This window comes from Rhinoraja longicauda, chromosome 12 (genome assembly GCF_053455715.1).
Source record: "Rhinoraja longicauda isolate Sanriku21f chromosome 12, sRhiLon1.1, whole genome shotgun sequence".
Classification (NCBI taxonomy): Eukaryota; Metazoa; Chordata; class Chondrichthyes; order Rajiformes; family Arhynchobatidae; genus Rhinoraja; species Rhinoraja longicauda.
The window spans coordinates 51,633,671-51,648,771 of record NC_135964.1 but is presented as its reverse complement, the minus strand read 5'-3'; the positions used below and the strand labels follow the sequence as shown (position 1 = coordinate 51,648,771).

Below are 15,101 nucleotides of genomic sequence, written 5' to 3'. Positions count from 1 at the left end.
TTTTTTTAAACATTTACCAAGCCAATTAACCAATAAACCTGTTCGTCTTTGGAGTGTGGGAGGAAACCGAAGATCTCGGAGAAAACCCACGCAGGTCACGGGGAGAACATGCAAACTCCGTACAGACAGCTCCCATAGTCGGGATCGAACCCGGGTCTCCGGCGCTGCATTCGCTGTAAGGCGGCAACTCTACCGCTGCGCCACCGTGCCGCCTTTAGGATGCTCCAAAGTCTGGAGGCCCCGTCCACACTCACAGTCTGCCACATCTTCAGTACATCCCCACTTCAGTACGTTCGACTTGCTCCTCCCCACGCCTGTCCGCAGTCTGTTGAGACTGCGCCAGGTTATCCACGGTTGGTCGGGACCTGGTGGGAGTTTCTCAGAGGGGTCGATTTCCATGTGAATGTCCGCAAGCACCTGCGAATCCTGCTACCACACCTCACACTGCGTCCAATGCACCCAACTACCATTCCTCGATCCAGAGGCAATGTTACCTCAAGAACAAGACCAAAGCGATCACAGTTCTGCCTTTCAATGTTGAAGGAATTTCAGCAGCTTAACAGGAGCAACTAGGTGAAATCTGTGTCAGTTATGAACTGTGAAGCAGCCACTTAAAACCAGAGAGTCGATGAACTTGAGATGCTGAATTTAAGAAACAATGTGCTGGAGTAACTCAGCCGTTCAGGCAACATTTCTGGAGAAACACAGAAAATAGGTGCAGGAGTAGGCCATTCGGCCCTTCGAGCCAGCACCGCCATTCAATATGATCATGGCAGATCATCCAAAATCAGTACCCCCATTCCTGCTTTTTCCCCATATCCCTTGATTCCGTTAGCTCGAAGAGCAATATCTAACTCTCTCTTGAAAACATCCAGTGAATTGGCCTCCACTGCTTTCTGTGGCAGAGAATTCCACAGAACATGCATCGATGATGTTTCGGGTAGAGACTGAAGACCCAAAATGTCATCTAGCCACATTCATCAGAGATGCTAGACACAAAATGCTGGAGTAACTCAGCGGGTCAGGCAGCATCTCTGGAGAGAAGGAATGGGTGACCTCTCGGGTCAAGACCCTTTTTCTCTCATTCCTCCTCTCCCGAGATGCTGCCTGACCCGCTGAGTTACTCCAGTATTTTGTATCTACCTTCGATTTATACCGGCATCTAGTTTTTTTCCTTCACCAGAGATGCTGTCTGATCTGCTGAGTTATTCCAGCATTTTGTATGCTTTTTCATTTAAACTGTCTGTACGGAGTTTGTACGTTCTCCCCGTGACCTGCGTGGGTTTTCTCCGAGATCTTCGGTTTCCTCCCACACTCCAAAGACGTACAGCTTTGTAGGTTAATTGGCTGGGTAAAATGTGAAAATTGTCCCTAGTGTGTGTAGGATAGTGTTAATGTGCGGGGATCGCTGGGCGGCGCGGAAACGGTGGGCCGAAGGGCCTGTTTCCATGCTGTATCTCTAAATTTAAAATCTAAAACCATATATTGTTTAACAGCAAAATAATGTACTGCATCAGGTGGTCATCGAACAAAAGACTGGAAGAAACGTAGCCCGGGTACAGCAAAAAGCAGATTAGATGTTTTGAAGGGAAAGCCTATGAAGTCCATGAGAAATGGATCGTAGAAGAGCAGATAGTAGAGTGGCACAGTGGCACAACTGGTAGAGAGAGCCGCTATATCACGGCACCATTTGATCTTGAGCTCAAGATGCTGTCGGTGTGGAGTTTGCACGTTCTCCCTGTGACCGCGTGGGTTTTCTCCAGGAGCTCCGGTTTCCTCCCACATCCCACAAAGCTGGGTGGTAGTGTGAACTGTGAGGTTGCAGGGTGACTTGGACAGGTTGTGTGAGTGGGCGGATGCATGGCAGATGCAGTTTAATGTGGATAAGTGTGAGAGGTTATCCACTTTGGTGGTAAGAATAAGAAGGCAGATTATTATCTGAATGGTGTCAAGTTAGGAAAAGGGGACGTACAACGAGATCTGGGTGTCCTAGTGCATCTTGATCTTGGTGTCTGAAAGGAAGCATGCGGGTACCGCAGGCAGTGAAGAAAGCCAATGGAATGTTGGCCTTCATAACAAGAGGAGTTGAGTATAGGAGCAAAGAGGTCCTTCTGCAGTTGTACAGGGCCCTGGTGAGACCGCACCTGGAGTACTGTGTGCAGTTTTGGTCTCCAAATTTGAGGAAGGATATTCTTGCTATTGAGGGCGTTAGAGGCAGGAAACATGTTCCCAATGTTGGGGGAGTCCAGAACCAGGGGCCACAGTTTAAGAATAAGGGGTAGGCCATTTAGAACGGAGATGAGGAAAACCTTTTTCAGTCAGAGAGTTGTAAATCTGTGGAATTCTCTGCCTCTGAAGACAGTGGAGGCCAATTCTCTGAATGCATTCAAGAGAGAGCTAGATAGAGCTCTTAAAGATAGCGGAGTCAGGGGGTATGGGGAGAAGGCAGGAACGGGGTACTGATTGAGAATGATCAGCCATGATCACATTGAATGGCGGTGCTGGCTTAAAGGGCCGAATGGCCTCCTCCTGCACCTATTGTCTATTAAGGATAGCAGAGTCAGGGGGTATGGGGAGAAGGAGGAATGGGGGTACTGATTGAGAATGATCAGCCATGATCACATTAAATGGTGGTGCTAGCTCGAAGGGCCGAATGGCCTCCTCCTGCACCTGTTGTCTATTGTCTATCCTAAAGATGTGCGGGTTTGTAGGTGAATTGGCCTCTGTGAATTGCCCTCAGTGTGGATGAGAAACTGGGATGACATAGAGCTAGTGTGAACAGGTGATCGATGGTCTGTGTGGACTCGGTGGGCCAAAGGACCTATTTCCATGCTGTGTCTCGAAGATAAAGTAAATATAGAGGACGGAGGACCACAGAGGCTAGTTAAAGCTGAATGCGCTGTAAATTCATTGTAATCTATCCAGTATTTATGTGCTCTCTTTGACACCTGGATAAAAATAGCTGGCCAAATCAGGTTGGAGCTGTTGATTTAACATTTATCAGCTGTTAGTACAGTTTCCCGAGGAGGAGCAGGATTGCAAATCATTTTTAAACTTTTTCCGGAGTGCTTAATTAGTCATTTTAAACAATTGTAATTTTAAACAATTAAACTCAATTGTCTCAATCTCAATTCCAAGCAAAAGAAAGGGAAAAGATTTAACAGGAATCTGAGGGGTAACTTTTTCCACACAGAGGGTGGTGGGTGTATGGAACGAGCTGCCAGAGGAGGTAGTTGAGGCAGGGACCATCCCAACGTTTAAGAAACATTTAGGCAGGGACATGGACAGGACGGGTTTGGAGGGAGACTAGCTAAACACAGGCAGGTGGGACTAGTGTAGACGGGAAATGTTGGCAAGTTGGGCCGAAGGGCCTGTTTCCACGCTGTTTCACTCTATGACTCTATAAAAACGGTGAGGCTTCTCAATCGAGAATCCCTAATTTAGTAACAAGAATCTGCACAAGAGTTGGACTAACATCGTCACTGTACATTATGTAGGGCCTTAAACAAAGTAAAATAATCCCAAACAAGAACATTAACAACTGATGGAGAAACAAGGAACTGCAGATGCTGGTTTACAAAAAGACAAGACCACACGTGCTGGAGCATCACTGGAGAACATGGATAGGGCTGAGGTCTGAAGAAGTCTAAAGTTTGAAGAAGGGTCTGGATCCGAAACGTCACCCATACCTTCTCTCCAGAGATGCTGCCTATTGCCCGCTGAGTTACTCCAGCATTTTGTGTCTGTCTACGGATAGGGCTTTGACATTTAGAGGATAGATGTTTTGGGTCGGGACTCTTATTCAGACTGAAGAATGGTGGAGATACACTGTAAACGGCTCGATTGTAATCGTGCGTTGTCTTTATGCTGACTGGTTAGCATGCGACAACAGCCTTTCACTGTACCTCGGGACACGTGACCACAAAGTAAACTGAACTGAAATCAGAAGTCAGGCAGTATTGGAGAAACTAAACACAGTCTCAAGATGGACACAAAAAGCTGGAATAACATAGCCGGTCAGACATCATCTCTGGAGAAAAGGAATAGGTGATGTTTCGGGTCAAGACCCTTCTTCAGACCCGCTGAGTTACTCCAGCTTTTGGAGATACAGATACAGAGATACAGCACAAAAACAGGCCCATTCGGCCCACCGGGTCCGCGCCGACCAGCGATCCCCGCACACTAACACTATCCTATACCCACTAGGGACAATTTTTACATTTACCAAGCCAATTGATCTACATACCAGTACGTCTTTGGAGTGTGGGTGGAAGCCGAAGATCTCGGAGAAAACCAACGCAGGTCATGGGGAGAACGTACAAACTCCGTACAGACAGCACCCATAATCGGGATCGAACCTGGGTCTCCGGCGCTGCATTCGCTGTAAGGCAGCAACTCTACCGCTGCGCCACCGTGCCGCCCTCTCATGTCCATCATCGATTTAAACCAGTATCTGCAGTTCCTTTCTACCAATAAGTCTCAATGTCCTTCCAGGGCACAGGAGAATCTGGTTGAAAGTGTAAACAATATCGATGGGAACCAATGACATTCTGAAGGGTTGTAACCTGAAACGTCGCCTATCCATGTCTCCAGAGATACTGCCTGACCTGCTTAGTTACTCCAGCACTTTGCATTTTACTCAAAACTCCATCTGCAGTTTCTTGTGTGTTTAAAGAGATCAGAGTAATGCAGAAAAAAATTAGTTTAGAGCTACAGCGTAGAAACAGGACCTTCGGCCCACCAAGTCCATGGTGACCAGCGAACACCCCTTTGAAACCTTTGAAAACATTCAAGAGAGAGCTAGATAGAGCTCTTAAGGATAGCGGAGTCAGGGGGTATGGGGAGAAAGCAGGAACGGGTTACTGATTGAGAATGATCAGCCATGATCACATTGAATGGCGGTGCTGGCTCGAAGGGCCGAATGGCCTACTCCTGCACCTATTGTCTATTGTCTATTGAAACCCCGTACACTAATACTATCCTGCACATTAGGGGCGATTTACAATATTTACCGAAGCCAAATGAACCTACAAACATGTATGTCGTTGGAGTGTAGGGGAAAACCAAAGCACCTGGGGAAAACCCACACGGTCACAGGGAGAACGCACCAAACTCTGTACAGGCAGCACGCGTAGTCAGGATCGAACCCGGGTCACTGGCGCTGTGAGGCAGCAACTCAACCGCAGTGCCACCGTGCTGCCCTTTGGATGTGTTCGCACTTGGAGACCATATGTTGGCCTTCAGAACAAGAGGAGTTGAGTATAGGAGCAAAGAGGTCCTTCTGCAGTTGTACCGGGCCCTGGTGAGACCGCACCTGGAGTACTGTGTGCAGTTTTGGTCTCCAAATTTGAGGAAGGATATTCTTGCTATTGAGGGCGTGCAGCGTAGGTTTACTAGGCAACTAGGTTAATTGCCGGAATGGCGGGACTGCCATATCTTGAAAGACTGGAGCGACTAGGCTTGTATACACTGGAATTTAGAAGGATGAGAGGAGATCTTATCGAAACGTATAAGATTATTAAGGGGTTGGACACGTTAGAGGCAGGAAACATGTTCCCAATGTTGGGGGAGTCCAGAACCAGGGGCCACAGTTTAAGAATAAGGGGTAGGCCATTTAGAACAGAGGTGAGGAAAAACTTTTCCAGTCAGAGAGTTGTGAATCTGTGGCTCTTAAGGATAGCGGAGTCAGGGGGTATGGGGAGAAGGCAGGAACGGGGTACTGATTGAGAATGATCAGCCATGATCACATTGAATGGCGGTGCTGGCTCGAAGGGCTGAATGGCCTCCTCCTGCACCTATTGTCTATTGTCATACAGAGATTATGCTTGGCTTTGCCAGGGCTGCCAAAATATAATGATGAGGAGAGACTAACATGACCAAAGCTGTTTAATTTAGAATTTACAAACCTATGAAATAAGACCTGAAGCCAATACTCTGCAATTTAATGAGACCACAGCCAATTGATCACAACTTCAAGGGTGGCGCAGTGGGAGAGTTGCTGCCTTACAACACCAATGGAGAGGGTTAAATCCTGACTAAGGGCGCTGTCTGTACGGAGTTTGTGCGTTCTCCCTGTAACCCGGTGGGTTTTCTCCGGGTGCTCCGGTTTCCTCCCACACAAAAACGTGCAGGTTTGTCGGTTAATTGGCTTTGGTAAAATTGTAATTTGTCCCTAGTGTGGGTAGGATGGTGTCAGTGTGTGGGGATCGCTGGCCGAGTGGGCTGAAGGGGCCTGTTTCCGAGTGGCAATTTACAGACGACCAATTAACCTGCAAACCTACACATGTTTGGGATGTGCGGGGGGAAACATAGAAACATGCTGGAGTAACTCAGCGGGTCAAGCAGCATCTATGTTTCTAAACCTACACATGTTTGGGATGTGCGGGGGGAAACATAGAAACATGCTGGAGTAACTCAGCGGGTCAAGCAGCATGTATGTTTCTAAACCTACACATGTTTGGGATGTGCGGGGGGAAACAGGAGCACCCGGTAAAAACCCACGTTCGGTCACAGGGAGAACGGACAAACTCTACACAGACAGCACCCAAGGTCTGGATCGAACCCGGGTCTCTGGCGCTGTGAGGCAGCAGCTCTACCGTCTGCGTTACACTACTGCCCCATCATAAATATAGAATTGCTGGAAACACTTAATGAGTCAGGCAGCATCTGTGGAAAGGCAAACATGTAAAGTTCCAACTCCAGCATACTTTCTCAGAACCAAACACAGTTATGAACGAAGGTAGACACAAAATGCTGGAGAAACTCAGCGGGTCAAGCAGCATCTCAGGAGAGAAAGAATGGGCGACGTTTCGGGTCGAGACCGTTCTTCAGACTGATGTCAGGGGAGGGGGCGGGACAAAGATAGGATGTAGTCGGAGACAGGAAGACTAGTGGGAGAACTGGGAAGGGGGAGGGGATAGAGAGGGGAAGCAGGGACTACCTAAAGTGGGAGAAGTCTATGATCATACCGCTGGGGTGTAAACTACCCAAGCGAAATAAGTGGCGCTGTTCCTCTAATTTGCGCTGGGCCTCACTCTGACAATGGAGGAGGCCCAGGACAGAAAGGTCAGATTGGGAATGGGAGGGGGAGTTGAAGTGCTGAGCCACCGGGAGATCGGGTTGGTTGAGACGGACTGAGCGGAGGTGTTCAGCGAAACGATCGGCAAGCCTGCGCTTGGTCTCGCCGATTTAGAGAAGTTGACACCTGGAACAGTGGATACAGTAGATGAGGTTGGAGATGAGGTTTCCTACAGTTATGAGCGACTTCTCATAGAATGGTAAATTATTTTAGACATTTTTACTTTTGAAATGCAATAGCTTAATGGATGTAAAATTAGATGTGTAGTCTAAGGCTTGGACTAATAATCAAGAGTTATATTTAAATCCCATTGTGGCAATGTATAAAATCATGAAGGGGACAGGGTCAAAGTCTTTTAACTAACACAAGACCAAGTGGACCCGTTGGGCTCAAACCTCTCCTGCATTGGTGCTGTCCTCCCCCCTCAACCCCCCCTCCCCTCTCCTCCTCCCTGCCCCCCTCCCTCCCTCCCTCCTCCTTTTAAACTTTAAAATGTGAATAACTTTAAAAATATAACACCGATTTCAATAAACCTAATTGCATTATCACTAAAGTGACAATGGTGAGTAAGGTGGGCCTAAAATTGCCGCGCTATCGTGTACCGTTTTGGCTGAAGTTCAGAAAACAAGAGTTTTAGTATATAGATAAGGGAATCACGAACTGGAGGACCTGGTTTAAGGTGAGGGAGGGAAATGATTTAATAGGAACCTGCGGGGGAGCTTTTTCACTCAAAGGGTGGTGGGTGTATGGAACTAGCTATCAGGGAAGGTACTGTAACAGCATTCATAAGACATTTGGGCAGGTACATGGATAGGAAACATTTCGGATTTAGACCAAACGCGGCCAGCTTATATTGGGGCATCTTGGTGAGCATGGGGGAGTTGGTCTGTTTCCGTGCTGTATGACTCCAGGAATCAGGGGAATTTAAATCAGTTATTGAAGCAAAACCAAATACCTAGCATCAGTCAAGATGACTGATGACAAGATAGTGGGGAGCAGTGGTAGAGTTGCCACCTCACAGCGCCAGAGACCCGGGTTCGATCCTGGCTACGGGTGCTGTCTATTTGGAGTTTGTACGGTCTCCCCGTGACCTGCGTGGGTAAAAATTGTCCATGAGCGGGGATCGCTGGTCGGTGCGGATTCGGTGGGCCGAAGGCCCTTTTTCCGCGCTGTATCTCTAAACTAAAACTGAACTGCCTTTTCAATTGACCCTGCAAGTTGCTCAGTTCAAAAGCAATTTGATAAAGGCAACTCGTTTAGGCCCAAGCCAGCACTGCCCATTACACACATTTACAAGAATGATCCCAGGAAAGATTAGATTAAGATATGGTGAGCATTTGATGGCACTGGGCCTGAACTCGCTGGTGTTTAGAAGAATGAGGGGGGGGGGGGGGGGGGCCTCATTGAAACGTACAGAATAGTGAAAGGTTTGGATAGAGTGGATGTGGAGAGGATGTTTCCACTAGCGGGAGAGTCTAGGATTAGAGGTCATAGCCTCAGAATTAAAGGACGTTCTTTTAAGAAGGAGATGAGGAGGAATTTCTTTAGTCAGAGAGTGGTGAATATGTGGAATTCTTTGGCATAGACGGCCGTGGAGGTCAAGTCAGTGGATATTTTTATGGCAGAGATAGATAGATAGATTCGTGATTAGTACGTGTGTCAGATGTTTTGGCGAGAAGGCAGGAAAATGGGGTTAGCAGGGAGAGATAGATCAGCCATGATTGAACGGCAGAGTGGACATGATAGGCCGAATGGCCTAATTCTCCGCCTATCATTTGTGACCTTATGACACCAGAAATCAGAGGCCCATGGAGGAAAGCCGACAGACTCGGATAATCACCAGCTTATAAAAGCATTTAAAAAACGGAATTTTTCCAGCAGACTCATCAAATCTAGGCCAACATCACAGCAACCCTGAGCAGGGAAATATGCCACAAGCCGATTATGTAACAGTATACGCAAAATGGGTAAGGCCTATCAATCGTCAGTGGGGAAAGAACTACAACCTGCTACGCAAACCAAAAATATTCGTACGACCCAAGAATGTCCCTAGTGAAGATAAACACTAAAGAAAGGAGTAACTCAGCGGGACTGGCAGCATCTCTGGAGAGAAGGAAAGAGTATAAGAAAATAACTGCAGATACTGGTACAAATCGATTTATTCACAAAATGCTGGAGTAACTCAGCAGGTCAGGCAGCATCTCGGGACAGAAGGAATGGGTGACGTTTCGGGTCGAGACCCTTCTTCAGTCTGAAGAAGGGTCTCGACCCGAAACGTCATCCATTCTCAGCAGGTCAGGCAGCATCTCGGGAGAGAAGGAATGGGTGACATTTCGGGTCGAGATCCTTCTTCAGTCTGAAGAAGGGTCTCGACCCGAAACGTCACCCATTCCTTCTCTCCCGAGATGCTGCCTGACCTGCTGAGTTACTCCAGCAGTTTGTGAATAAATCGAGAAGGAAAGGGTGACGTTTTGGGCCGAGACTCTTCTTCAGAAGTCGTTGTAGCCGAGAACATTATTTTTTGCAGTCGCTTTTGCAATTAGGAAAAGGTACTGCCGAATTTCTAAACAGCAGGATCCCAACAGCAGCAACATGATACAGACAAAACAAAGGACGGTGGGTGTATGGAACAAGCTGCCAGAGAAGGTAGTTGAGGCTGGGACTATCCAAACTTTTAAGACAGTTAGACAGGTACATGGAAAGGACAGGTTTGGAGGGATACGGACCAAACGCGGGCAGGTGGGACTAGTGTAGCTGCGACGTGTTGGCTGGTGTGGGCCAGTTTCCACGCTGTATCACTCTCTGATCAAAGACAGACACAAAATGACAATAGACAATAGGTGCAGGAGTAGGCCATTCAGCCCTTCGAGCCAGCACCGCCATTCAATGCGATCATGGCTGATCACTCTCAATCAGTACCCCGTTCCTGCCTTCTCCCCATACCCCCTCACTCCGCTATCCTTAAATGCTGGAGTAACTCAGCGGGTCAGGCGGTATCTCTGGAGAAAAGGAAAGGGTGATGTTTTGGGTCGAGACCCTTCATCAGACTGAAAGTCAGGGAGAGGTCCATTGTTGGCTGATAGACAATAGGTGCAGGAGGAGGCCATTCGGCCCTTCGAGCCAGCACCGCCATACAATGTGATCATGGCTGATCATTCTCAATCAGTACCCCGTTCCTGCCTTCTCCCCATACCCCCTGACTCCGCTATCCTTAAGAGCTCTATCTAGCTCTCTCTTGAATGCATTCAGAGAATTGGCCTCCACTGCCTTCTGAGGCAGAGAATTCCACAGATTCACAACTCTCTGACTGAAAAAGTTTTTCCTCATCTCAGTTCTAAATGGCCTACCCCTTATTCTTAAACTGTGGCCCCTTGTTCTGGACTCCCAACATTGGGAACATGTTTCCTGCCTCTAACATGTCCAACCCCTTAATAATCTTATACGTTTCGATAAGATCCCCTCTCATCCTTCTAAATTCCAGTGTATACAAGCCTAGTCGCTCCAGTCTTTCAACATATGATGAGGTGATAACAATGGGATACAAACGATGAAATCAGCAAGAGGCCTCGGATGGGGGAGGGACGGAGAGAGAGGGAATGCAAGGGTTACTGGAAGTTAGAGAAATCTGCCTGTAAGCTGCCCAAGTGAAATATGAGGTACTGTTCCTCCCATTTGTGTCAGGGTCTGAAGAAATTTGACATTTGGTCTATATCATGAGTAGGAAGGAACAGCAGATGCTGGTTTGCACCAAAGATAGACACAGCTCTTAGGGCTAACGGAATCAAGGGATATGGGGAAAAAGCAGGAACGGGGTACTGATTTTGGATGATCAGCCGTGATCATATTGAATGGCGGTGCTGGCTCGAAGGGCCGAATGGCCTACTACTGCACCTATTTTCTATGTTTCTACAATATAGACCAAATTACATTGCAAGCTGAGGGAACAATATTGAGGGCCGATCCTTCTGCCGCCATTCGAAACATAGAGGTGGGATCTTACATGCAAACCAGTGGCAGGTAGATCTTTAGTTTAATTTTGTTCCATCTGAAAAATGGCAGCTGTGGTCAAGAAGTCAGAGGTTGCAAGCTGTACAACATAAAAGTGGTATCACAAACAACTTGGGAGTACTGTGTTCTTTATTTTATCACCCTGTTGGGGGATGTGATGAAGCTGGAAAGAGTGCGGAGAAGATTTACAAGGCCATTGCCTGGTCTTGAGGAGCTGGACTACAGGGAGAGGTTGGGCAGGTTCGGACTTTATTCCTATAATCACAGGAGGCTGAGGGATAGAAACATAGAAAATAGGTGCAGGAGGAGGCCATTTGGCCCTTCGAGCCAGCACCGCCATTCATTTTGATCGTGGCTGATCATCCACAATCAGTAACCCGTGCCTGCCTTCTCCCCATATCCCTTGATTCCACTAGCCCCTAGAGCTCTATCTAACTCTCTTTTAAATCCATCCAGTGAATTGGCCTCCACTGCCTTCTGTGGCAGGGAATTCCACAAATTCATAACTCTCTGGGTGAAGAAGTTTCTTCTCACCTCAGTTTTAAACGGCCTCCCCTTTATTCTTAGACTGTGTCCCATGGTTCTGGACTCCCCCAACATTGGGAACATTTTCCTGCATCGAGCTTGCCCAGTCCTTTTATAATTTTATACGTCTCTACGAGATCCCCTCTCATTCTTCTAAACTTCAGTGAATACGAGCCCAGTCTTTTCAATCTTTCCTCAAATGATCTTATAGAGGTGCATAAAACCCATTAAGGGGAATAGATAGGGTGAATGCAGAGTTTCCTTGCCCAGGGTAGGGGAATCAAAAACAAGAGAACATTACTTCAGACTTTAGCGATACAGTGCAGAATCAGGCCCTTTGACCCGCTGGTTCCGCACTGACCAGTGATCATCTGTACACTAGCATTATCTAACCCACCAGGGACAATTCACAATTTTTACCGAAGCCAATTAACCTACAAACCTGTGCGTCTTTGGAGTGTGGGAGGAAACCGGAGCACCCCAGAGAAAACCCACGCGGTCACAGGGAGAATGTACAAACTCCGTGCAGACAGCACTGTTGCCAGTCTCTGGCACTGTAAGGCAGCAACTCTACCACTGCACCACCCACATATGTTTAAGGTGAGAGGAACAAGATTTAATACTAAGCCGAGGGGCGACATTTTCACTCAGAGGGTGGTGGGTATGTGAAGCGAGGTATTTGTGGCGGGTACTACAACACCACTTAAAAGACATTTGGACAGGTACGTGGATAGGAAAGGTTGAGAGGGATGTGGGCCAAACATGGGCAGGTAGGACTAGCATAGATGGGGCATCTTGGTCAGCATGGGAGTGTCAGGCTGAAGGGCCTGTTTCCTTGCTGTAGTACTCATTAACTGCACCAGATAGTGCAGGGTTTCCCCTACTCTGCATGTTAACTTCCATTTCATTCTTGCATTGGAATTTAAAGTCCTGAGTGAAGTTGTGCTTATCTTAGAGAAACCAAATTTAACATGACAAATGATACACAAGGCGTCTTTAACAGTTTCCTCCCAGCTGTTACGGTTTCCTCCCAGCTGTTATCAGGCAACTGAACCAATCCTACCACACACAACCAGAGAGCTTGTGCTGAACTACTACCTACCTCACTGGCGACCCTCGCACTATCCTTAATCGGACTTTGCTGCCTTTACTTTTGCACTAAACGTCATCCCCTTATCATGTATCGACACGTACAGTCAATGGATCGACTGTAATCACACATAGTTCTTTTCGCTGACTGGTTAGCACACAACAAAAAGCATTTCACTGGACACACGACAATAAACAAAACTGAAACTGAACTGAACATTGAAAATGCGAGTCGTTCGATATGAAACTGAATTTAAACCACAGAGAACAGACAGACATGGTCAAAAATCTGGGCAAAGGAGAAAGCTTTTAGGGGCATTTCAACAGAGAGGCTAAGGAACGGGAGGAAATTGCAGTGATAAACCTTGGCCGCAAATGGCAGTGCCTCTAAGTGAGAGTGATGATTGTCACGGATAATCAAGAGGTCAGAACAATGAAATACAAAAATATTCCAGCACGCCAGATATATTTCATAAATGTATCTTCCCTTATGAGCTCCGACCCCTTATCCACCTCCCTACGTGACCCTGCCTCTCACAGCCTCCTCCGTACTCTCCCCTCCTCAATATCCACCCCTCCCTCTCTCTTTTGTCTTGCTACCCCCCACCTCCACCACACCCAACACCCCCTCCCCTCGCCCCTCCTACCCCACCTCCCTGTCCCCCCCCCCCCTCACCCGACACTTCCATCCTTTCATCATCCTTTACCATAACCCCCCCTCAGGTTCCCCCGCTTTTCTCCAGACCCACTCTGCCTACCCTTTCCTTCCCATGGGACCTACCCCTCTCTGTTCTCCCACTGTACCGTCTCTCCCCACCCGTGACCCTCTCCTCCTCCACTCACCCACCCACCCCCCCTTCAACCCTCCCTCCCTACCGCCCCCAGCCCCTTCATACTCCCTCCCTCCAGCCCCTTTCTCCCCATCCCTCTCTCTCTCTCTCTCATTCCCTCCTCCCTCCCTCTCCATCCATCATTCCCTCCCTCTCCCTCATTCCTCCTCCCACTCTCCCTCACCCTCTCCCCTTCACTCTCACCCGCACTCTATCCCCTCCCCCTCGTCCTCCCTCACCCTCACTCTCTCCCTCATTCTCCTCCCCTTTCCCTCCACTTCACTCTATCCCCCCTCATTCTCCCCATCACTCTCTCTCTCTTCCTCTTTCCCCCCTCATTCTCCCTCTCTCTCCCCCTCCCTCCCTCTCCCCTCCCCTCTCTCCCTCTTCTCCCCATCACTCTCTCCCACCCTCTCACTTTCCCTTCCCCCCTCCCCTCTCTCACTCCCCCCTCCTTCTCTCCCCATCACTCTCACTCATCTGCCTCTGCCCCACCCCTCTGCCCCTTCCTCTCTCACCTTCATTCTCTCCCTCTCCCCATCACTCTCTCCTCCCCCTCCCCTCTGCCCCTCACTCTCCCCATCACTCCCCCCTCCCTTCTCTCCTTTCCCTCTCCCTTCCCCTCTCCCTCCCTCTCTACCCCCCTCCTCTCTCTGTCCCCCTCTCCCCATCACTCTCACTCATCTCCCTCTCCCTCTCCCCCCTCCTCTCTCTCTCCCTCTTCTTTCTCTCCTCCTCCTCCCCTCCCTCCCCACTCCTCCCCTCCCTCCCCCTCCCTCTCTACCCCCCTCCTCTCTCTCCCTCTCCCCATCACTCTCTCACTCCTCTCCCTCTCCTCTCTCTCCCTCTTCTCCTCCCTCTCTCCCCATCACCCCCTCCCCATCACCCCCCCTCTCCCCTCACTCTCCCCCCCCCCACTCCCCCTCCCCTCCCCCACTCCCCCCCCTCTCCCCCCCCTCACTCTCCCTCCCCCCTCACCCTCACTCTCCCTCCCCCCCCTCACCCCCCCCTCTCACTCCCCCCCCCTCACTCCCCCCCCCCTCACTCTCCCCCCCTCACTCTCCCCCCCCCTCACTCTCCCTCCCCCCCCTCACTCTCCTCTCACTCTCCCCCCCCCCCCCCCTCTCACTCCCCCCCCCCCCCCTCCCCCCGGGTGCGGGGCCCGAGGCGCGGCCTGCTGTGTACTTGCGGCCCCGTGAGGTAAACAAGCGGCGCGCGGCCCCTCCCGCCCCCCCCCCCTCCGCGCGCGTCTCCCCCCCCCCCCCCCCCCCCCCTCCGCGCGCGTCTCCCCCCCCCGCCAACCGCCACCAACCGCCAACCGCCCGCCCGCCCGCCCGCCCCGGGCCCGGGACTGAGGGGGTGAGTGAGGGAGAGAGAGAGAGGGATGAGGGTGGAAAGAAGAGAGGGAAGGAGGGAGGGACGGAGGGAGAGAAGGAAGGAGGGAGGGGGAAGGAGGGAGAGAGAGAGAGAAGGAGGGAGGGAGAGAAGAGGAGAGGGAGAAAGGGAGAGGAAGGAGGGTGGGAGACGGGCCTCACCTTCTGCGAGTGTTGCTGCAGAACATTCTGTTCCAC

The 15,101-nt window shown here is 49.6% G+C and overlaps 1 protein-coding gene across 3 annotated transcripts in view; it reads right to left on the bottom strand.

Annotated features, from left to right (window-relative positions):
* Positions 1–15,095, bottom strand: part of usp25 (ubiquitin specific peptidase 25) — a 151,677-nt gene extending 136,582 nt beyond the window's left edge. For all 3 annotated transcript variants that reach the window (XM_078409739.1, XM_078409740.1, XM_078409741.1), the window contains exon 1: positions 15,066–15,095. The gene's annotated coding sequence lies outside the window, so the exon portion shown is untranslated. The remainder of the gene's footprint in view (positions 1–15,065) is intronic.
* Positions 15,096–15,101: the final 6 nt, after the last annotated feature.